Source organism: Pleurodeles waltl, chromosome 6 (genome assembly GCF_031143425.1).
Source record: "Pleurodeles waltl isolate 20211129_DDA chromosome 6, aPleWal1.hap1.20221129, whole genome shotgun sequence".
NCBI lineage: Eukaryota > Metazoa > Chordata > Amphibia > Caudata > Salamandridae > Pleurodeles > Pleurodeles waltl.
Window position 1 is genome coordinate 1707598024 of NC_090445.1, and position 23146 is coordinate 1707621169.

The following is a 23146-nucleotide window of genomic DNA, read 5'->3' on the forward strand; positions in this document are numbered from 1 at the left end:
GTCAGACTGTGTATTGCTTACTGGTAATGTGGCCTCAATGATAATGTTATGCTTAGATTGCCTAATCTAGATCACTGCTCCATGTTTCCATGCTCATTGTTCACAGCACTACTTTCTCTAGAGTCCAAGGATGTCATAGCTGCAGGGTAGGGCACAGTAACACCTGGGCGAGACTTGGGCTGGAGCATACTATAGGTTCCAACACATTGCGCATCTTCTTGCTGCGGACCTCTGTTATTTTGCTTTAGCTACCAGTGATAAGCCACTATTTATACTCGGAGCCTGAGAAGCCGTGACCTTGCTGTGTACACTGCAATTTTATCTTGATAGTAGGGTTCTTTTGTGACACGCCGTCATAAAATCTACAAGAGGTAGATGTTACATCTCGGATGAAAGCTGAGGAAATTTCGGGTTAAAGTACCTAGTTTTCATTATCATTGATATGTTCCTACTGTGCAGGTTGTGGTAGCAGTTGAGAAACAGCTGACTGAGCCAGTTAGTTTGATTTTACGTAGCTTTGTCACATAGTCAGGGCCACTGGAATTATGCAGTTGTGCAGCTGTGGCGATTTTCACATAATTGTAGATTTGTCACTTTTGCCACATAATCCATCATCTGATGCATAATCGGCAGGTTTTAACAAAACAATTGTTTCTAGGGTAGTCGATTCAAAGGTTAGTAAAAACACAGTGACGTGTTCCTGCACAGTGAAAGGCCCTTTGCAAAGCTGGGCTGGTCACCTTTCTGTGGCTTTTTGCTATATTTGGGTGTTAAATTGGTACTAATAAGGTGTACCTAACGACCAGACACTGTTAACAAGCTCAAAAATGACAAAATTATGTCGTAATACTATCACAAAATATACAGCATAATGGTGCATAATTTGCCTTTTCTTTCCACATAATTTTCTCAACCCTGCCGCATAATTTCAGTGTCCCTGCACATAGTGTACTCGGTTATACACATTTAGATCAATCATCATTATAATTCTAGGCACATAAATGTTTTGGATTTTCAGCATTTATTTTTGTAAACTACTTGTATATTCTTGGTTCTAGCAAGACCATCACACCTTACTAATACCTATAGAAGAGAATTGCAAACCAAATTAGAACACTTTGGGTAAAACTTAGTTTTGAGATTATTTCTAAAATCTAATTGGGTAATTGATCTCAATTTATCCACACAGTTAAAATGAATTGACATAATCTGTTCTAGAGCCAATAATTTCTGAGATGGCCCACCTCTTTCCATTATCGTTAACAAACGACAGAATCTTCCAGAGTAATTTTAAGGGGTCTGATCACTCAGAAACCAAGGCTGATACCTGATTAGGAGATAGATTAGAGTCAGTGTTTACTCTCAAACTATTAACTGCCTTTTCTGCAGCCACATGTCTACTTTCTCATTTGTCACCATCCCCCAGTTTTTCTCTATGCTCAACTTAAGCTGGTTACTTCCCTCCCTTTCCTGGATGAATCCCAAACTGTTGGGATTGTACACCTGACATCAGACTGCCACACAGTCTAACTAGCTACTGTTTATCTTCGGCAAACATGTGAAAGATAACTGGTTGATGAATTTGACCAGCACTTCGGTTAATGAGGTGGGCAGATGAAACATAAGCCTGAAGAACCCCATGTTACGGGGTAACATCGGGCCCATATATGGCTGGAGTCTGTCTGATTGCGTTATTGCATCAACCTTCAGAGTTTTAGATCTGACGTGAAACTAATTAACCTGCTAGCACCTCAACCACATGTGACTCGATACCATTTTCCGAGTTGTTCAGAATGAAGATGTTGGAGGAAAGGGTCTTTGTGTTTGGAAAGGAACGCATGAGAGATTCATTCATAATGTTAGACATCACAGAATGCCTTTTGGTCATGGATAGAACACTGTCCCTTTTCTTTTTCCATGCCCTCGATGGATATGGTACTGGAATCTACACTAGTGTCCTATTTTTAGGGTCAGTTGGTAATTGGCTGCTCATTTAGACGAGTAAGAGGGAGGAGTTAGAAACCTGTTTACCTGTAGAGTATTTCAGCTGATCTACCAGGCCACTGACTGAATGGGACCTGCTGCCAGTCACCATTTACTATGCTCTGGCTCATGTAAGCCATCATTTGTATAAATGAAATGCCTGCAAATCTGCCTTTTCATATTATGCTCTCAGACTCTGAATCTTGCTGCAAAGAACAAAATGATGGAAGTAATACTTGAATTAATATCACCCAATTGTCATCGCCCGAGCAACATTCCAGCCCATTGCTTTTCATGTATTATTCCACATCAGACAAAGACCAATCATATGCACATTGGTCTTCGTTGTGCTCCACTTTAAACATTCCAGGCTGAACTGTCAGGCTGTGTCCCCTCTGATCGGAATACAAGCAATACCGAACCTGTTTCAGCCAATGTAAGCCTTATCATTCTGCACAGGATCATGTTTGGACCTACCTGTCACACTTGGAGTGTCTGCTCTGACAAAGTGATGGGAAGAATGCTGCACTTTATAGAAGGCAAATTATAACAAGCAATGGAAAGTGAGCGTTTTCCTGTTTTTTATTTGAATCCCACATCATCTTCATAGAGATCTTAACTTACTGCTTTCGTTGTTGAGGATGTTCATGAAACTTTGGATGAATTGAAGTGAAGCACTTCTTCAGACTTAATCAGTGTTCATTGTGAGACAAGTGCAGGTATCAACATTGGAAACCCCTGGACTCTCATCCAGTTTGTCTGGATTTCGCGTAAGTGTCCTTTTAATTCAAAAAGCCCATAACCCCACTGGTGATGACACTGATCCAGCAGTGATGAGAAACTGTTGTGCGATATCCGTGGTAATTGTAGCTGGAAAGTCTCATCTCTATATAAAAAAATGTATCTGAATATATGCAAACTGCTGAAGTATTAATTGTTAATTAAGCAGATTTCCATCCAGTCCTCAGTACTATTTGTCCTCCTTTCCGCACTGAATGACCTCACAATCTCTGGTGGTGGTTTCATGGGAGGGGCTCAGCGAAGGTAAGGTGGATATTACAATAGTAAATTGCTTTTCTGATCCTCACTTGACAGAAGTCTTACGGGCCTGCTGAGAGGGAACCACTTTCTGTGCTTCTTAGAGATAAGCTAGAGTTATTTGCGACACACAAACTCACCTATCCATTGAGATCTCTGCCTTTTATTTCAATAGTTATTTGTTATTCACAAGGTGCAACCCGTCACAAGAGGCATCATGGCACTAGTATACAAACAACAACCCTACATCTGAAAAAGGACGCACACAAAGATTAACAGAAAAGTCAAGTCCTTTCTGGATTTCCTGAAGACATAAGTGTCTGGATTGAGGGCAGCTGCAGGAGAAGGGTGTTCCACAGTTGGGCCCCTAACACTCTCAACTATCTTCCACCACAACAGACTTTCCTGTTATGCGGAATTATCAGTAGGGCCTTAAATCCATGGACCACACTAAATGGCAGTGAAGTATGACCACATTTGGGACCAGTATGAAGCACAGCTCAATATACAAAGTGCCCGTTGTAGGGCCGTTGCTTAAATTGGCAAGCAGCTGCCTGCTGTGCATGTTTGAGTGGATGTGTATTTACTTATATAGACCCAAAGGTGATCAACCAGCAATCTTGTATGCATTGAAGCTTTCTTAGTTGTTGTTCAGGTAGGCCACTCTATACTGCGTTTTCATATTCTGACCAGACCACAGGAAGAGGCCTCACATCTGAGGCTCGCTGCTCTTCTGGAATGAAAGGCATGCTTTTCCTTAGAGTGTGAACTAGAAGAAATTAAGCTGACCAGACCTGTTGTATTCTCGAGCCGAAAGTTAATTTGTCATCTAGCCATACTGTAAGGTACTTCACCTGTGAGGCTGGGAAGGGCAGGTCATCTATCGAAGAGGGTTGAAAACTTTGAGCAGCATGAAGGTGCTTATAAGATCGGAACCTACTCTTGCTCCTGTTTTAATTTAAGGAAACTGTCCTACATCTACGTGTTGACTGAGGATAGGCAGGCCTTTATTATTCCTGTGTTCTAGGTGGAACCAGAGTCCAATTTCAGTAGCTCTTGGGTGTCATCATTGTAGGACAAGACCTTGAGCCCATAGTTACAAGTCAGTTCCAAAAGTGGTTGCACATAGATATTAAAGAGATTGGGAGAAAGCTCTGTGCCCTTGTAAACTGTGGACAGTTTTCCTCCCTCTACCCTTTGAAATGATCAAAGCCTTCTCACTTGGGTTCTTAGGATAAACTACATTATGGCCGGGAGACCCACTGTAGTGCTGCATGCAAAGACACGTACAAGGGAGAAGCTCAAGGTAATCTTTCTGCGTCCAATATTTATACACTTCAATGGACATTGAGTACAATAGCTCATGCATATGTTACAATCCGGCATGCACATCTGTTAATCATGAGAGCTCTCTCTCAGCCTGTATCTTTTTTGATAGTGACGCCCTACACTCAGTGGGCTAGAGGTGTTCTGCTACCTATAGATAAGGTAACCTGTTCTGTTTCTTGGCACTGTCTGTGTTCTTTCCCTGCGTACGCCTTTCTATGTAGTGAAACTCAGGGCATAGGGCGTATTTTATAAGTTTGTTTTCTGCAAGTTTATGTGGTTGAGTGGCACAAAATGGAGTCTCTTCACAAGATGGATTTAAGGTTCTATTACCTATATTCACATTCCTCTCCTCTTGTTGAATCTTCAACACTTATATCCTTCTGATCTATCCTTGTGTACTCTATGATGTTTTTTTCTAGAGTGCCTATCTGTGTTATTCCTTTGTAGCACCATTGCAATATTGTTTGGAAGCAGTATAATAATAAGACAATGGTTATTGGTAATGAGGCTTTTAACAGGCCTGATAGCCAGGGTGGTAGCCATGAGAACTAACCGGAAAGCTAACTACTGGGACCTTCTGTTATCCTTCCTTGCTGTCCCTTAAAGCATGCAAGGCCTGAATAGCCTTGGTCAATATTCCATTTTCTTCATCATTTCCTGGGATGAACGTACAATAGGAAGACCCACCATCCTGTTTTGCACAACAGTGATGCACCTAACCCAAAGCTCTTCTTTGATGGAATTGAATCCATCTTCTCTGCCGTTTACTAGTAGCATTAAATCATACCTGGTCAGTTGTAACCAACGCGCTTTGGCTATAATTTGTGGGGCAAGCATCAGTCCTGCTGGAGAGATGCTAACCACCCATATCTCAGCTCTGTTCCACAACCTGTACTCATCTGGCACTGATTGCACATCTGGGGTGAAGTATTGGCGTACATCCATCTTACATCTATGCACTGGCGCATGTTGTCACTCCTGTGCATGTGCATCTTCCACTGTTATATTGTCATGTACTGGAACTATCAATTTTTGGGAACACCAATATGTCAATGGAGCATAGGCCCTTCCAGCTATATGGCAGCACATCTGCTAACGTACCACATACCCAATAGATATCCATCAATGCTGCAACGCCCTCCTGTAGGTATGTCATATCTATTATCTGTTCATATTCATTCCTACTCTGTGTCCCATTTCTTCTAAAACACAGTGTATTCTTCGGAAAGCAAAATGTGTGTCCCACATATGCATAATATTCATACATGTCTGATTCTATGCTATATCATTATTATACCTTTCCTTTATCACCCTCGAGGGGCAGTCCATCGTCATATTTCCTCACCATTACCCCCTGATATAAGCCTCAGCCTGAATTGTTCACAGAGGCCAGTGTTCACAGGTGGAGTCGCTATCATTATTACATTTCCTAGTCTTTAGCCTTGCATCTGCCACTGTTAAAATAATGATTTTGGTTGGCTGAGAAATCCTGACTCTTCAAACTGGCTATAATTTTGAAACATTGATGAGCGTGTTCCTCTAATATCGCTGTGCAGTTCCATTTTGGTGTTGAAAAAGTTCCAACCATGAAATTGCACTCTCCCTTTGATGTAACATGACATCAGTGTTATCCAACATATGGGGAATAGGCATTCTGAACCCTTCTTATTTATTGGCAATCAACAGCGTGTGGTTTAAGAGTACAAACAAAGCAAGATGCATTGAAATGTGCAGTAACTGTTGTATGTAAACTTCTGTACCACATGTTCTGGCACCACACGGGATGCATCGACTGCTGAGATACTAGCAAGCTTGTTGTAAGTGAACCCTGTTTATAAAAAACCTTGACAGCGCTTGTGAGGGCTGACATATATGCTGATATTTCTTGCCATACTACATCAACAGTTTTAAGTGCATCCATATTTTTCCTTTATGGGGCGTCTTCTGTTGGCATGGTTCTGCCCGTGACAGTTTGGTGTGGCGTTGGGTGATGGCTTTGGGAATGCCCCATTTTTGTTACTTCTTCATTTAGAAGGAATTTAGCCGTGTTTTTTTATCCGCAGCGTGGCATGGGCCTGCTTCTGTCCACCTAGAGAAAGAACATACTACCACGATCATGTACCTCATGGTGTTACATCTTTTGACCCTTCTGCAAAGTTAATGTGGAATTCTTGGAAAGGATCCTCGGCCTAGGTATGGATGATGGTGGCAGTGCTGGTGGTCTGGGTGAACTGTATTGTTAACAGATAAGACATTGATATATAAAACAGTCAGTTGGTTTTGGAAGGTCTGGAACAATCAATCTGTTGATATAGTGTCTGACAATGTCTTTTTAGGGACATGAGTTGGTAAGTGTAAGTGTGTTGATGCTAAATGGAGCAGTCTCCGGGGCATCACTAGTTGGCCCGTATCTATATGTTTATGCAGAAAATCAGTGGATATCCCACATCCTTTCTGTTCCCAAACCTCCTTTTCCTCAGAATGAGCGGTTTCTTGTATGTTCTGAAGGTAGGATGCTGCGAATGTCATAAAGAGGACATCACCTCCCTCTGTATCACGTCTGCACTGTACATATGGTACTAGCTATCTGCCTAGCATCCTTAGCTGTCTGGTCAGCTATGTTGTTGCACTGTGACACAGCATCCAAGCCCCTCATATGCGCTTGGCATTTTACCACTGCTTTGTCCACCCCCCTCTTCGCAGTTCTGTTATTAGTTGTTGTAAGAGGGGGCCATGAACTACTGGGGTACCATCACTCTTCTGTAAACCTCTTCTCTGCCAACTGGTTATCCAGGAATGGACAGTAGAGGCTACATATGATGAGTCTGTATGTATTATAACATCATCTGGAGGCACCAATTGTAATGTCTGTACCAGGACTTGTAGTTCCACTGCTTGGGCTGAGAAGTGCAAAGGCAATGGTAAGTACTGCAGTACTGAGTACATCACATTAGATTAGTCTGTTCCACGATGACTGCACCTGTGTGTCTAATTCCTGTCTCCTGATCTATCATAGAGTATTCATCAGTATATAGTATCCGGTTGTCCTCAGTTGGCATCTCTTGTGCTAGGGCAACATGTTGTTCCCCATGTGTGGCACAATCCTGGTCTGTCTCTACTAGGAACTGTGCAGAGTTAACAGAGTAACAAAGTAAACACACTATTTTAATAGCTGCATTAGAAAGTATGACTTCATATCCGGATGCCCTTTGAGTTGTGATTTCTGTAAAACTGCAAAAGAGGCATGTTTGGCATACAATGTGGTGGGGATACCATGTGTCCTTGCTGATGCTGTCTCTACATCAGTCTGCTGCTGCTAGGGACTGCTCAGAGGCAAAATGTCTTCTCTGGATATAATAGCATGCCATAAAAAGCATTTTTCAAGCCTATGACAGAAAAATACTTTGCATCCTTTGTTTGTTTGTAAGGATAAATGAGGGATCAGGAACCACTGGAAATTCCTGCTGCACAGTGGCATTCAAAGGTCGTAAATTCTGGGCCATTCTTCAGGTATTCCCATTGCCTTTGCACACAGGAGAAAAATGTCAGCATGGAACACTTTTTTAACCCTTCATTATCTAGCAAGACAGCCTACCATAGAACATCCTCTTTGCTAACATGAATTTCGCCTTATTTTTGGGATATTGTTCTTATGATCTTGTGGTATGTCCCTTTTTCATATGATACCTCTTCTGACTTGACTTCACCGGGTTTACACTGTGAGGACTTCACACTTACTATTAGGGAAGGGTGTGGTTTGGTTATGACTAACATCACTTCTTCTTGCTTTTCGGTGACGTACAGGTATTACAGCCTTACAGATCTGAGACACCATTACTTATTTTGCATGTACGCAGAATCTTTCTAATCTCTTGTTCAGGGTTACCGTGCACAAGCTTGAAACAACGACTTAAGTGCTATCTTCTCATGTGATTATAAACCAACACCTTTGAGGGAGTATTGTACGTTCCCTGTAGAAGGCTGGCCTGGCTTATAGTGGGTACCTTGTGGTACTTACACCTTGTGCCAGGTCCAGTGATCCCTTATTAGTAGAATAGAGATGTTTCTAACATTTTAGGCTGATAGAGGTAGCTATGGCAAAGCAGCTTAGGCTGAACTAGGAGACATGCAAAGCTCCTACTATACCACTTATATCATATAGCACAATATCACAAGAAAACACAATACTCGGAGTTACTAAAAATAAAGGTACTTTATTTTAGTGACAATATGCCAAGAGTATCTCGGAGGATACCCTCACTTAGGAGGTAAGTAATATACACAAATGATATGTACACAAACCCAAAACAGGTAAGTAACAGTAAGAAAAGTAGTGCAAACAATGTAGAATCACAATAGGATGCAATAGGTAGACATAGGCCTAGGGGCAACACAAACCATATACTCCAAAATTGGAATGCGAATCACAAATGGATCCTAGGCCTATGGGAAGTTGTAGAGGGTCGCTGGGACTGTAAGAAAACAGTAAGGGTGTCCAAAATACCCCACCCCAAGACCCTGAAAAGTAGGAGTAAAGTTACCCTACTACCCCAGAAAGACAGAATAGTCATGATAGGGGATTCTGCAAGAACCACAAGCACCAGCAAAACACTGAAGATGGATTCCTGGAACTGAGGACCTGTAAAGGAAGGGGACCAAGTCCAACAGTCACGAAAGTGTCCGCGGGGGGGGGGGGGCACTAAACCCCAGATGAAGGTGCAAAAGGGGGCACAAAGGAGGGTCCCACTACGTCAGAGTCCAACTCAGCGAGTTGGGCAATGCAGGACAGAGTGCCGGGGACCCAGGCTAGGCTGTGCACAAAGGAAGTCCTGGAAAAGTGTACAGAAGCCGGAGCAGCTGCAAATCACGCAGTACACAGGTTTGCTGTCTGGCGTGGGGAGGCAAGGACTTACCATCACCAAATTTGTACAGAAGGGCCACTGGACTGTGGGAGACACTTGGACCCAGCTCCTGTGTTCCAGGGACCACGCTCGTTAGGATGAGAGGGGACCCACAGGACCGGTGATGCAGAAGTTTGGTGCCCACTTTGGCAGGGGGAAGATTCCGTCGACCCACAGGACATTTCTTCTTGGCTTCCAGTGCAGGGTGAAGGCAGACAGCCCTCAGAGCATGCACCACCAGTAAACCGCCGAGAAAGCCGGCAGGATGAGGCGCTACAATGTTGCTGGTAGTCGTCTTGCTACTTTGGTGCGGTTTTGCAGGCGTCCTGGATCAGTCAGCGGTCGAGAGAAGTAAGCACCTATCAGGAGGGGTCTCTGACGTCACCTGCTGGCACTGGCCATTCAGATGTCCATTGTGCCCCAACACCTCTGAATCCAAGATGGCAGAGTTCTGGGACACACTGGAGAAGCTCTGGGCACCTGTTCTGCTTTCCTACTTATCTCATATCAGAGCTTACAGAACCTCTCTGGAATGCACTTCTGAGTTCAAAGAAGACCTTTATTGTTGTTAATTCTTCCCCACCCACAAGTTCTTGAGAGACAAATTAATAGATTTCAAGCACACGTTCAAAAGAGTAAAAGTAGTTGCAGCAAGAAAACAAATTGTATCACAGTACTTCTCAGTTGCAATGTACACAGCATATAGATAATATATTCAAAGCAAAGCATAAAAGTCAAAATTCATCACCGTATGAGCAAGTAGGACCTATCTTCAGCTTCATCTTTCTGGGGTCTGCAAGTTGATGACTCCGGTCAACTGCGAGAAAGAGATTATCTACCCACATGGGAGACTGGCAACTGACGCCTGGTTCCAGCCTGAAGTCCAGCAGATTCGAATCTAACTCACTGTAGCCCGAGTCATCCTTACAAAAGCGTGCCCCCTCCTCTCAGACTTGGGAAAACTACGCAAGCCTTTGGAGACTGGCCAGATCTCCTAGACTTCTCCTATTCCCAAGGCTGAGCAGAAAGGAAAACACCAAATGTACTCTCTATCAGGTCTAGTCTGGTGTGAAGAAAACAGCTTGGTTAATCTTGTGGAAAAACACAGCTTGGAAGAATACAGACATCTGCGATGTTACAACTGCAATGTCTAACTCCACGTTAAAGCCAATAGGCAGCTAAGCTGAATACAGAATGTAATGTCTAATATCATGTCAAAGCCAATAGGCAGCTGAGCTGAATACAAAATGTAATGTCTAATATCATGTCAAAGCCAATAGGCAGCTAAGCTGAATACAGAATGTAATGTCTAATATCATGTCAAAGCCAATAGGCAGCTGAGCTGAATACAGCATGCCAAAGCCAATAGGCAGCTGAACTGAACAAAACATACAATGTGCTACTGGTGAACATTGAGCAACTAATATGCGCAGCGGTGAAACACAAAATCATTGGTCAAACACAATTAATAGCATCACAGCACCTCCCCTGGGAGGTGCTGGTCAGTGGAGTGGTCACTCCCCTTTCCTTTGTCCAGTTTCGCGCCAGAGCAGGGCTGGGAGATCCCTGAACCAGTGTAGACTGGCTTATGCAGAGATGGTCACCATATGTGCCCATCAAAGCATTTCCAGAGGCTGGGGTAGGCCACTCCTCCCCAGCCCTTCACGCCTATTTCCAAAGGGAGAGGGTGTAACACCCTCTCTCATAGGAAATCCTTTGTTCTGCCTTCCTGGGACTGGGCTGCCCAGGCCCCAGGGGGCCAGAAACCTGTCTGAGGGGTTGGCAGCAGCAGTAGCTGCAGTGGAAACCCCGGAAAGGCAGATTGGCAGTACCCGGGTTCTGTGCTAGAGACCCGGGGATACATGGAATTGTCACCCCAATACCAGAATGGTATTGGGGTGACAATTCCATGATCCTAGACATGTTACATGGCCATGTTCGGAGTTACCATTGTGACGCCACATATAGGTAATGACCTATATGTAGTGCACGCATGTAATGGTGTCCCCGCACTCTCAAAGTCCATGGAATTTGCCCTGAACAATGTGGGGGCACCTTGGCTAGGGCCAGGGTGCCCACACACTAAGTAACTTGGCACCTAACCATCACCAAGTGAGGGTTAGACAACTAGGTGACTTATAAGTTACTTAAGTGCAGTGTAAAAGGGCTGTGAAATAACGTGGATGTTATTTCCCTCAGGCTGCAGTGGCAGTCCTGTGTAAGAATTGTCTGAGCTCCCTATGGGTGGCAAAAGAAATGCTGCAGCCCATAGGGATCTCCTGGAACCCCAATACCATGGGTTCCTAGGTACCATGTACAAGGGAATTATAAGGGTGTTCCAGAGTGCCAATGAGAATTGGTAAAATTAGTCACTAGCTTGTAGTGACAATTTCATAAGCAGAGAGAGCATAAACACTGAGATTCTGGTTAGCTGAGCCTCATTGATACAGTTAGGTACCACACAGGGAACACATATAGGCCACAAACTTATGAGCACTGGGGTCCTGGCTAGCAGGATCCCAGTGACACCTATCAGACATACTGACAACATAGGGTTTTCACTATGAGCACTGGGCCCTGGCTAGCAGGATCCCAGTGAGACAGTAAAAACACCCTGACATATGCTAGAAAGAGGCTACCTTCTTACATTCCCCCTCTTTTTTTTTTCAAAATGTTTTCACACAATTGGAAACTTTACAAGGGTTATGATGGAAACTAAAACAACAATCATGAGTCCCTGTTACTGTCATTCTATCTTACTTTTCCTCTTTTTGCATATCCATTTTGCAACCTTGTGAACATCTTGATGACGAAATGCGTGTCAGCTGTTGTTCTTTGGATTCACCGTGCCTTGGATAAATAAATTCCAACTATTCACAGATCCGCGTTCAGAACCTTGATTTGTCCACTACGATATGGACTATTCTGGTGTGCCTTGGTAACTCAGTAATAAACCTTTCAGTGTTGATTGGACCTTCAATTGGCACAACCGCACCCGAGGTGGTTGGGTGCTGTACCAGTAGGGCACCCTTTAAATACTATCTGCACCTTTAAACACTATTTCCCCTATAAATTATATACACATATAGGGAGTGAGAACATGAAAGCATAGCCACCTTTCTTATTAGCTCACCTCTCCTGACTTTGATCTACTGCTTCCAATACCCCATATTTGCTTGTCACCCTTATGCCCATCAATAAGAGTACTGGTACCTCTCGTACTTTAGCTTTGGGTCAGGCTTCTCCAACACGTAGCTTGTGTGCTATGGGTAGCTCACCAGCTACCTGTAAGTAGCTCTAATGTGTTCAGCCCAGCCTAGTAAATCAGAAACTTTCCTTGGTTGAGATAATACGGTATATCTGTGTCAAAAATGGAAAGCATGTATTTACAATGAAAATGTATGCATTTTCAGAACTCATTAGCTGATGCTTGGAGAAAAATATTTTATTTTCTAAAATACATTTAATGCTGACATTGACAGATTAATCGTGCAGAGCTGTAGAGACTTAATACTAATACTATTGCCTTGATACCAACGGCCCTGCAGCTATGGCTTTTATGTATTACCAAGGTAGAATCATTCCACATTCTCAAAGGCTTTTTACACTGTTGCAAGCAACCATGCCTGATGAACTGAGGTGATCAGTGCTTGCGGTCTTGCATATAGTGGCCACAAGTATAATCATGCTCTGATGCAGTCACCCTTACACCAGTAATAACATTAGTAGCTCAGGATAATTTTCATTGAACAATCTGATCTGAACAGAATTTTAAGTGGTATCTCTAACCACTTGCCTGTCAGTATTGGTTCAGCCATTAAATTATATGTTCTATCCCTACTTGAATACTGGACCTATTCAGTGGGACCCCTCTTGTTTGCGGGTCCCATTTCTTTGGTGGTGTTCTGAGGCTCCTGCATTTTAATGGTACCCTAGGAGTAGAACAGCACATTGATCTATCTGGACAAAATGTTATTGTCATTTTACATTTATGTAACCGGTCTCTACCCAGTACAATTGCAGAGGTCTGAGGGGCATATAACAATGATTGAAAAATTACTGTAGCCCCAATTTGGACTAGAATGTCACAGGTATATGGTACTGTCATTATTTTATCTGAGAACCCCTGTGCAGCCATCGATTTATATTTGAAAATTGCAGTCCTGGATCGCTGATGAATGATTGTGTGGCCCCTGTGTCAAACAAAAACTTGTACTTTTTCCCTAATATACATATTTGAGCTGTTGGTTCCTGTTGTTAATTGGAAGTTCTAGATAGAACTGGACATTAGGGTCTCAGGTCCCGACCATCCTGGAAATGGATTGCCTCCTTGTACAATCATACCTTCCAGCATTTGTCTGGAAATATATCTTCTCTAGTCAATCCTCGTGTCGGAGGTGGTCACCTCCCAATCCCATGGTATTCATATCTTCCCCAAAGGGCATGAAAGTTGGGTCCAGTCCGTCCCCATCAAAGTAACTGTCTCCCCCATATTCTTACATCATTGGAGGTGACCCTACCGTCTTATGGGTGGCCCACAATATGTGCCCTTATTGTGTTGATTATGGGTGGCGTGTAATATGAAATGACATGGAATCTTGCTCCTGAGGGTTATTCTTCTCGTAAGGGTGTGTAACTTGATGTGACTATGTCTGTGACTGATTCGAATTTTGTGTTGCTATCATCTAATTTTAGAGTAAATTGGTTTCAACGTGTCCTGAATACTACTTCAACTTTCCATCATCCTTCTTCTCTTGATTAGACCCCTGTTTTGTGTGACGCCCGTTTCTTACAGAAACGTTGTCCAGATTGGTGTCTACACTACTCGTGCTGTCTCGCACAGAAGCATTGTGGGCAGAAGTGTTTCTTCTATAGTAGACCTTGGAGGGGGTCACACTTTCTCCTCTAAAGTGTGCATGCCCGCTATTGCTTTCTTTAATAGAGGCTTTACCTCCTTATATCGGTTTCTACATTCTTTTGTTTCCTCTTAAGGGGGAGGTTCTGTAGGAGGCGGGAACCATGAATCTTCTGACCCCTGCTCTACCTGTTCAGGCTGAAATTCGTTTCCTTAATTCACAATCTGTTTCCTTAATTTTCTACCCTTGTAGGCCCCATAAAGGTATGTTTGTACGTGACTAAGAGTCACTGAATCGAATGTTCCCTCCTTTGGCTACGGGTGTGAACTTTTACATGTACCCTTATACCATTCCTCACAATGTTTAGCAATTCTTTTTGAGTCCTCCTTGAATAGTTTTGAAGCAGGTTGTAAAGAAGACATCCTGATCATTCGTCTCAAACTATATGTACTAAATACATAAAATATTAATTTACTCACAACACTACATGAACCATGTCACCACAGTTTCCTCATATTGCCACTACTGCTAGTGGCACTTAATTCCTGCCGAACCTCAGTGGTGTGAAATGGTTTACTTTCTAATGTTAAACTTAATGCAGACACTTGGACGTTTCTGATCAAAACAAGTATGACCAGACTTGTAGTCCACCTCAAAATCTGTACCTTATGTTCCTTCTAAGACCCTTAAGCGGTAATAGAAAATAAGGGCAATTTTAATACTTCGGAAACCGGCCTGGGCTTATCTGTTGTTTGTTGCTGCGGGGTGCCACACCCCCTACCGATTAGCATCTGCTCACCTTTTGTACGCACTTATAACCGGAGGGTTATGACGGGAGGAGTCCCTGGGCCTGACTGGTCCAACTGCAGGGGGTCTCCTGGCTGGCTTCACCAGTGTCCACTGTGGACAATTTTTCTCCCTCTGCCCTTAGAAGTTATCATAGCCTCATGTCTTGGGTTCTGAGGATAAACTTTATTCCATGTCCAGGAGACTCACTGTATTTCTGCATGCAAAGTCACGTACAAGGGAGAGACTCAAAGATAATTTGACTGTGTGCAATATTTATACACTTCAACGGGCATTGAATAAAATAGCTGATGCATATGTTAGAATCTTTGGGCTGAGGGGTATTCTGCTACTTATAGATAAGATAACCTATTCTGTTTCTTGGAACTGTTTGTGTTCTTTCTGTGCCTACGCCTTGTAACTAATCTCTGTACTGAAACTCAGGGCGTAGGACATACTTTATAGGTTTGTTTTCTGCAGGCTTTTTTTGGTTGAGTGGCACAAAATGGAGTCTCTTCACAAGATGGGGTTAACGTTCTGTTTCCTATCTTCACACCCTGCCGCACACCTCTGATTACTAATTGCTCTTCTGATCTGAAAAGGGGCAAATACACTACTTGTGAGTGACCAAAAAGGAAAGTACCTGAGAGTTTAGAGGCACTTTCAACAACACTGTTGATTTAAACGGTTTAGTAACAAGAAGTTTGCAGTACTAAAAGTGGAAGATAAGTTGATAAGCTTCCAAGCAGCCTGGACATCCTGGTCAAGAGTGAGTCATGTCTTATCAAAAGGGCTTCTGGGACCACCTCCTTACTGTGCCTTGGATGAGTGCCAGCTTGTCACCATTAACTGCATCAGTTGTGGAGGATGGTCACTTGGCCAGATGTTGCTTCTGTGATTTTGTAGACTGCATCAGCGAGGTAATTGGTTAATAGTTTTTCAGTTTGGAAGGGCCAAGATCTAATTTTTTTCAATATGGGGTTACAATTGCTTTTTACATGCCAAAGGCTTTGGTATCTACATGCTCATGTCCTAGGAGGAATTAATGGAAATATCTTCCTTTTCTCATGTTGGCAAAATAGAAGCGGTTGTAGGTTCAATGCTGGATCGTGCCAGTGTTCTTTCTGTTGGTGTACCAGCTTTGACGTCCAGGTGTTATTCACAATCTAGACATAAGATTGGATACACTATATTCTTAAATGCTTGCCTCATTAGGAAATCACTTAGTTTGATTCCATGTATTACTAATAGGCAAGAAAGACAAGGTCTTAACCCTTGAAGTCCATTATATATGGTGCTATGCTGTCTTGTCCTAGCATGAAGCAGCTACCATATCTGCTTTTCTCAGGGAAAAGCAAGACTCTGTTGGATTACTAGAACTCTGTGGGTCAAGTGATGTAGATTAACACTGTGGTCGCAAACGATGCCTGAGATGCAACTTAACTTATATACCTATAACATCTCTGTGTTGAAGGTACCAACCCCCCTCATCTGATTCCCTAAGCTTTCTCTCTCCTTATGTGACCAGCTCTGTCATGTTATGCTGTATGATACATAACTTCTGGTCCAGTCTTAAATGGAAATAGCTAAAATTATCATTGGCGTGCACCTGTAACACATAATGCTTACAGAAACGTGGCTGCTTGAAACCTCTCTACCTCTCATAGATTTACTTTTAGCCACTTAACGACTTCATCTTTTGCATGTACATATAGGATAGAATTGGCTGTGGAATTCAGATGATCTGCTGCAGTTCTGTTCCTTGCCATCTGGTGTGTTCCAGTGCTCTCCTTATCGTTATTTACCACCCTCTGGATGAGAACAACATCTTTGTTGAACAGTGCTTGTCACTCTAGGCATCCAGCAATATCCATACCTTTGTTGAAGACTCCAGTCTTCACTGGAGTCCACTATGGGATTGCTTGTCCTCCTTCTTTGCCTTCTTCCTCCATAGAATGATTTGATCCATTACCTCTTGAACCCCCACAAACCCTGAATCTGTTAATCACTCAAGATGATTGTATTTTAGTTGATGACTCCCTCATAGTTGACCTAAAAGCATAAATGTGGGACAATTTAAGAAGAACAAACAATGGGTAAGAACAATCAACACTAAAGATTTTTTTTTTAAATATATTTTATTGGTTTTATATTTCAGATATACATTACAAATCGTAACATCATCAACCACAGGATTACAGTATATCTGCTTAAAAGAAAACATATGAGAACCCTATCCCCCTCACACCACACACGTCACTGATCACTATTAAACCTTCACCATTATTCCTTACTGCGTTTAGCGAATACCTTAAGCGTGTGCTAATTAGCCAATGGGTAGACCCCATATGTGTCTAGCATGGGCTTTTTGTTGCTGGGACTGTATCACCAGCCGTGCGGTAATAGCTCGGGATAGGGCCTGTCGCTACCAGAGAGTGCGGAGAGTGGGTGCTAGCCCATTGCGCTGTGTTTATTCGCGTGTATGCGTGCCGATGAGCAGCTAGCTTGTTAGGGGGAGGGGTATGCAAGCCGTTGCGGCTTTGTGTATACCGTGCGTGGATTGTGCGGTTTGCGGAGAGTGCATGAATGTAAACATGCTGTTTAATCTATCATTGCGTTCCCGGCTCATGGAGGTTTATCATCATTTTTGGCCTCGAGTTTAGCTACTAGTATCTCCCATGCGGCACTTCCTGTATGCTGTTGTCCCTCTCGTGCCATCTTTTTCAATACTTGATGTTCCGTGCGGGCCCAACGTAGTGTTAATATGCTCCAAGTTTTCCGAACTGGTGCCGTGGGCGCCTTCCAATGCATAGCTATTAATCTTTTGTATATTAAGCAGGCTAGATCTATAAATTTATGCAGGTGTCTTAGTTTTTTTGATCTCGTCCTCAGCCCCAGTAGGCAGGATTTGGGTTCTGTTATCAGAGTTAGCCCTGTTAATTCGGAGAGCTCCTGGACCACCTCCGACCATGCTTTTTGTATGTTAGGGCACTCCCAGACCATGTGATAGAAGTGAGCTAGCGGTGCTTTACATCTAGGGCAGGACGGGTCTGAGTCCGGGAACATGCGCTTTATCCTGGCAGGGGACAGATATGTTTGGTGTGTGTAGTTGAACTGGGTGTATCTAAATCTGGGATTCCTTGACACTCCACGGGCGTGATGTAGGTCAGGGAGGACGGAGTTCCATCTCTCCCTTGCTTTCTCCGCATGCGGCTCAGGAGGTTTATTCAGGATTTTATATAGGTTAGATATTACTTTTGTTTGAGCATCGTATTGTAGAATATGGTGGATTGTAGGACAGGATTCTGGTTCACTGTTGCCCTGCCCCCATGTTTTTTTGATTGCATGGCATATGGCATGATATGTCAGGAATTGACCAGAATTTTTTCTTAGTGAGATCCTGTATTGCCTCGAACGACATAAGCCTTCCGTCTTCAAAACAGTCGCCCACTGTCTGCACCCCCGCCTCTGTCCACACTGCCGTTACTTGCGCGCAAGCTCCCGACCACTCCGGGAGGTGGTCCAATGGAATGTATGGAGAATAGGGGAGCACAAGACCCCCTCCCTGTACATATTTGGCCCAACAGGCGTGCACAGCCGCCATCAGTGGACTAGCGTTTCTTGACTTGGGGTGTTTGGACGCCAGCCATTGCAACAAGGGGACACCTTTCAGCCAGTTCCTCATCCACGTTGCCTCCGCCATTGCCGGTCTGTGGATCCAATTCTGAACCCACTGCAGCTGTGCGGCTGCATAGTAGCGTTCAAAGTTGGGGGCCCCAAGGCCCCCCACTTCCACCGGGTGCTGCAGCATGTAAAGAGCCACCCGAGCTCTGCCCCCTCCCCAGATGAGTCGCCGCAGAACTAAGTTCAAATCTCCAAAGAAACTTTTGGGAATAATGATCGGTAGAGCCGCGAAATAGTATAATAGTCTGGGCAGAATTAGCATGTTTGCGATCACCACCTTCCCTGGTGGGGAGAGCGGGAGTTTATTCCAAAACTGCAACAATCCTTTTATAGCGGCCAGAGCCCTGCCCAGGTTGCCGTCTCTGAGATCTGCTGTGTCATGGTATATATTAATCCCTAGATATTTGAACGTTGCAGGGCACCATTTTAAGCGCCCAAGTAGGGGAGCCCCTTGTCTCTCGGGCGGCCACTTTGCGAGGGGGAACGCGCATGACTTTTCCCAGTTTACCACTAAACCCGACAGGTCTCCGAACTTGGCTAGCAGTGATATTACCGAGGGGACAGCAACCTGCCCCTTCCGAACATATATTAATGCATTATCTGCATATAACGAGATTGTATGGTGGACCCCATTTCTAACTATCCCCCAACTGTGTGCCATGGAGCGTATTCTTGCCGCAAGTGGCTCCATTGCAATTGCAAATAACAGTGGGGATAGTGGACAACCCTGTCTTGTGCCTCTTGTGATTGAAAAACTGTCGGAGATCACCCCACCTGTCTTCACCCTGGCTTGAGAGGCCGAGTATAGTGTCCGAACCCAGCGTATGTAGTTGGGGCCAATACCCATGCGGCCCATTGAGGTCAGTAGATAGTCCCATTCGAGCGTATCCAACGCCTTTTCAATATCCAGCGAGAGCACCATTTCTTCGTGTGCGTCTGGGGGGTGGCACCCATTATGGACAATAATCTATGGATATTTAAGAAGGTGTTGCGCTTTGGTATAAAGCCATTTTGGTCGTCATGTATTATAGTGTGCATGATAGGGGCTAGTCTATGTGCCAGGATTTTTCCTAATATCTTACAGTCTAAGTTTAGGAGCGATAGTGGTCTGTAGGATTTAACTTCTGTGGGGTCGCGCCCTTGTTCGGGGATCACCACTATCAAGGCTTCTCTCTGTGATGAGGGGAGGTTCTCGATTGCCCACGCTTCCTCAAACACCCTCAGCAGATGGGGTTTTAGGGAGGACGAGTAAGCCGTGTAATATTCCAGTGGGAGGCCATCCGCGCCAGGTGCTTTATTCCTGGGCATCTGCGCTAGGGCTGATTCTATTTCTCCCAGTATTAAGGGGGCTTCTAACAATTCCCTGTGGGTTTGTGTTAGCTGTGGTAGGACAGAGCCCGACAGAAAGGATTTGAGTTGCGAAGGGGTGCACGAGGTGCGTTTGGTGTATAGCTGTGCGTAGTATTCTCTGAACCTTTAATTTATCTCAGCTTGTGTGGTGGCCATATCGTGTGTGTCAGTTCGGATGGCCCTGATTGGGGGTTGCTGTCTATCCTCACGTAGTAACCACGCCAGCATTCTGCTTGACCTATCCCCTTCTGTTTGCAGACGCATTAGGTGATAGTTATAATCGTGGCAGCGGAGTTTGCTGTCTGCCTCATTGTATTTTGTGCGCCTTGCTTTTAGGACTGTGTAGGGGATCTCACCACGTGCTACCGCTATTTCTGCCACTCTTAGCTCTTTTTCTAGTTTGTCAATTTCCATCTGTAGTGTACGTCTTACTCCCCACGTAGACGATATGCAAAAACCGCGGATCACTACCTTATGCGCATCCCACTCTGTCGCGCGTGACGTTGCCGTCATAGCATTTGCCTCCCAGTAATGGCTTAATGTGGATTTCAACGTTTCCGCAAATGCTTAGTCCTGCAGGGCTGCTACTTGAAATCGCCAGGTGGGAATCACCTAACGTGTCTTACCCCAGTTCAGGACTATTCTCAGTGGTGCATGATCTGACAGGGTTTTTGCTAGGTATTCTGACTCCCCAAGCAATGCTCCTAGATCCTGAGTGCCCCATATTATGTCTATTCTAGTGTGGGTTTTGTGCGGGATGGAGTAGAATGAGTATTCCCTCTGCTGCGGGTGTCTCAGGCGCCATAGGTCGTATAAACCCATAGTACCCGCCCATTCCTGCAAAGGACCTGGGGATTTCCTATGTATCACGGAGCTCGCCAGAGCGTGGGATCTATCTAATGATGCATTCGGGGTGCTGTTAAAGTCCCCTCCCCATAGGGCGGGAGCCATTGGATTAGTCAGTAGTGTCGGTGTGAGTGAGCCCAAGAATCCTACAATCCCGGTGTTTGGAGCGTATACCCCAACCACCGCCAGCTGTCTGCCATCTAATTGGCCCTCCACTACCACATATCTCCCGCCTTGGTCTATCTTGTGAGCCGATATGTGGTATGGGACCCCGGGAGCGATCCAGATCAGCACCCCCCTTGCAAATGCCGAATACATGGTACCTATAAGCTGACCCCCCCCCCATCTTGCGCGTAGCTCTCGCAAGTCTGGCTCTAGAATGTGCGTCTCTTGTAGTATGGCAATGTGTGCTCCCGATCGCCTAAGGCGTGCAAATACTCTAGATTATTTGGTCCGTGTACCCAGTCCCCTCACATTCCATGTCACCATAACATACTGGTTTATATTATTGCCCCTGTGTGGCGTCATTTGGGTGCCTGAGGTGGCACACTGTGCTTAGGATGTGGTCTCTGTGCCTAGCCCTCTTTATCAATGCCCCTTTTGCACTTTCATTTATTAAAGGGGTCTTGCGCAGCGTTTCCCTCTGTGTTTTAAGTGAATCCGGCGTGTGTGTATATACTAGACTACTGAACCCAACCACCCCAAAAGAATCCCCAACCCCACTAACTATTTGTGCACAACTTCTAAACCTATTCATGTGATATACAACTCGTATCCGACTGGATTTCTGTGGAGGAGTATACATATATGCCAGATGTGTCTCTTTTGCTTGGCTCACATCTTTCCGCAGTCTAAGTCTGCTATTGTCATTGGGAGCCCCCCGGTTTTGTGTGCGCTCTGCGCTCCCTCCGCCCCCCCCAGTCCCTCCCCTCCCGGTTACTTATGCTTTCATACCAAAGTTACTCATTGCTGGTTGCACTTTCGCCTCAGCGCTCATCGTCTCTCCGGAGTGGGGGGCACGCCTGGCACTGTAGAGCCTCCAGTGCTGATGCCGCCAGTCCATAAGAGCAGTTGAATGCGTTCAGAGTTCGTCAGCTGATCTGGGGGTGATCCTCGGTCCACCCAGCTCGCCTGTTATTGTGGATACGGAGCTTGTTGCGTCCGAATCTGTGCCCGTCTCAGGGGGTTTTCTGGCCGAGGTGAAGCTACTCTGCATTAGCAGGGGGGTCTCTTTCAGTATTCTTGCTCTTTCTTCTGCCGCCTGACGGTCGTTTGGTTGGCCTCTAGTTCGCCTCTTGGTCCGTTTTCTTGAGGTGGATGTTTGCCATTTCTCATCTCCTTCTGAGTCTTCTCTTGTTAGGGCAAGACCCTTGGCGTGCAGCCAAGTCCAGGCGTCTTCTGGCGTGGTGAATATGTGGGTGTGGTCTTCTGACACCACCCTCAGCTCCGCGGGGAATAGCAAAGCGTACTTAATATTGTGTTCTCGTAACCGCAGTTTAATTTTTGCACAAGAGTTCCGTTGGTTCTGTACCTCCTGCGTGAAGTCTGGGTAGGCATTAATGGTCGAGTCCTCGTATTTGTAAGAGCCTTTATTGCGGAACTGTTGTAGTATTGCGTCTCGGTCTCTGAAGTTGAGGAGTCTGGCGATCAATGGTCTAGGTGGCTGGCCTGGGGCCGGTGGTCTGCCCGGCACTCTATACGCCTGTTCTATCGAAGAACTTGGGTGGGGCGCCGTTCAACACCTCTTTGATGAGCCATTGTTCCAGAGCAATTTCCGCGTCGGGTTGTCGCATTGTTTCTGGAAACCCTAAGAAGCTAATGTTATTGCGGCGCGCCCTGCTCTCTGACTCTTCCGATCTTCTCCAGAGCACTTTCAGCTCTGCGTCCATGCGTTGGATCTGTTTTCGATTATCTTGGGCCATGGGGGATAGTTCAGATAGCCCTTCCTCGTTTGATTTCACTCTTTCCGCTAGTTTGCGGTGATCTACTCGCAGGAGGTTCAGGTCTTGTGAAACTGCGTCTATCCTATTTTCCAATGATGATTTAGTGTCCATTATTGCCTGTAGCACTTTCTCAAACTGCGCAGTGTGTGCCATAAGAGTGTTCTCCAATGACTGTAGGGACGTGTTGGTCTGTTGGTCGTTGGGCGTTGTGCCTGTAGTGTTGCGGTCTAGATGTTTAGTAGTTTTGGCCCTTCCAGCCATTGTGACTGTCCAGGAGTTTCCTTGTAGGATGTTGTTGTGTGCGGCTTAGCGCCAATTCCACAGGGGGAGGGATCGGCCTCTTGACTGCTGTTCTCCAAGTGGCTTGCTCTTTTCTGTCCCCTTCGTCGTAGTGATTAGCAGGGCCCCAGCTGGGCTTATTCTTGGCTTC

The 23146-nt window shown here is 44.8% G+C and overlaps 1 protein-coding gene across 2 annotated transcripts in view; it reads left to right on the forward strand.

The window, feature by feature from the left end:
- DAXX (death domain associated protein) overlaps positions 1–23146 on the forward strand; it is a 166933-nt gene that overhangs the window by 9752 nt on the left and 134035 nt on the right. The window lies entirely within an intron of this gene.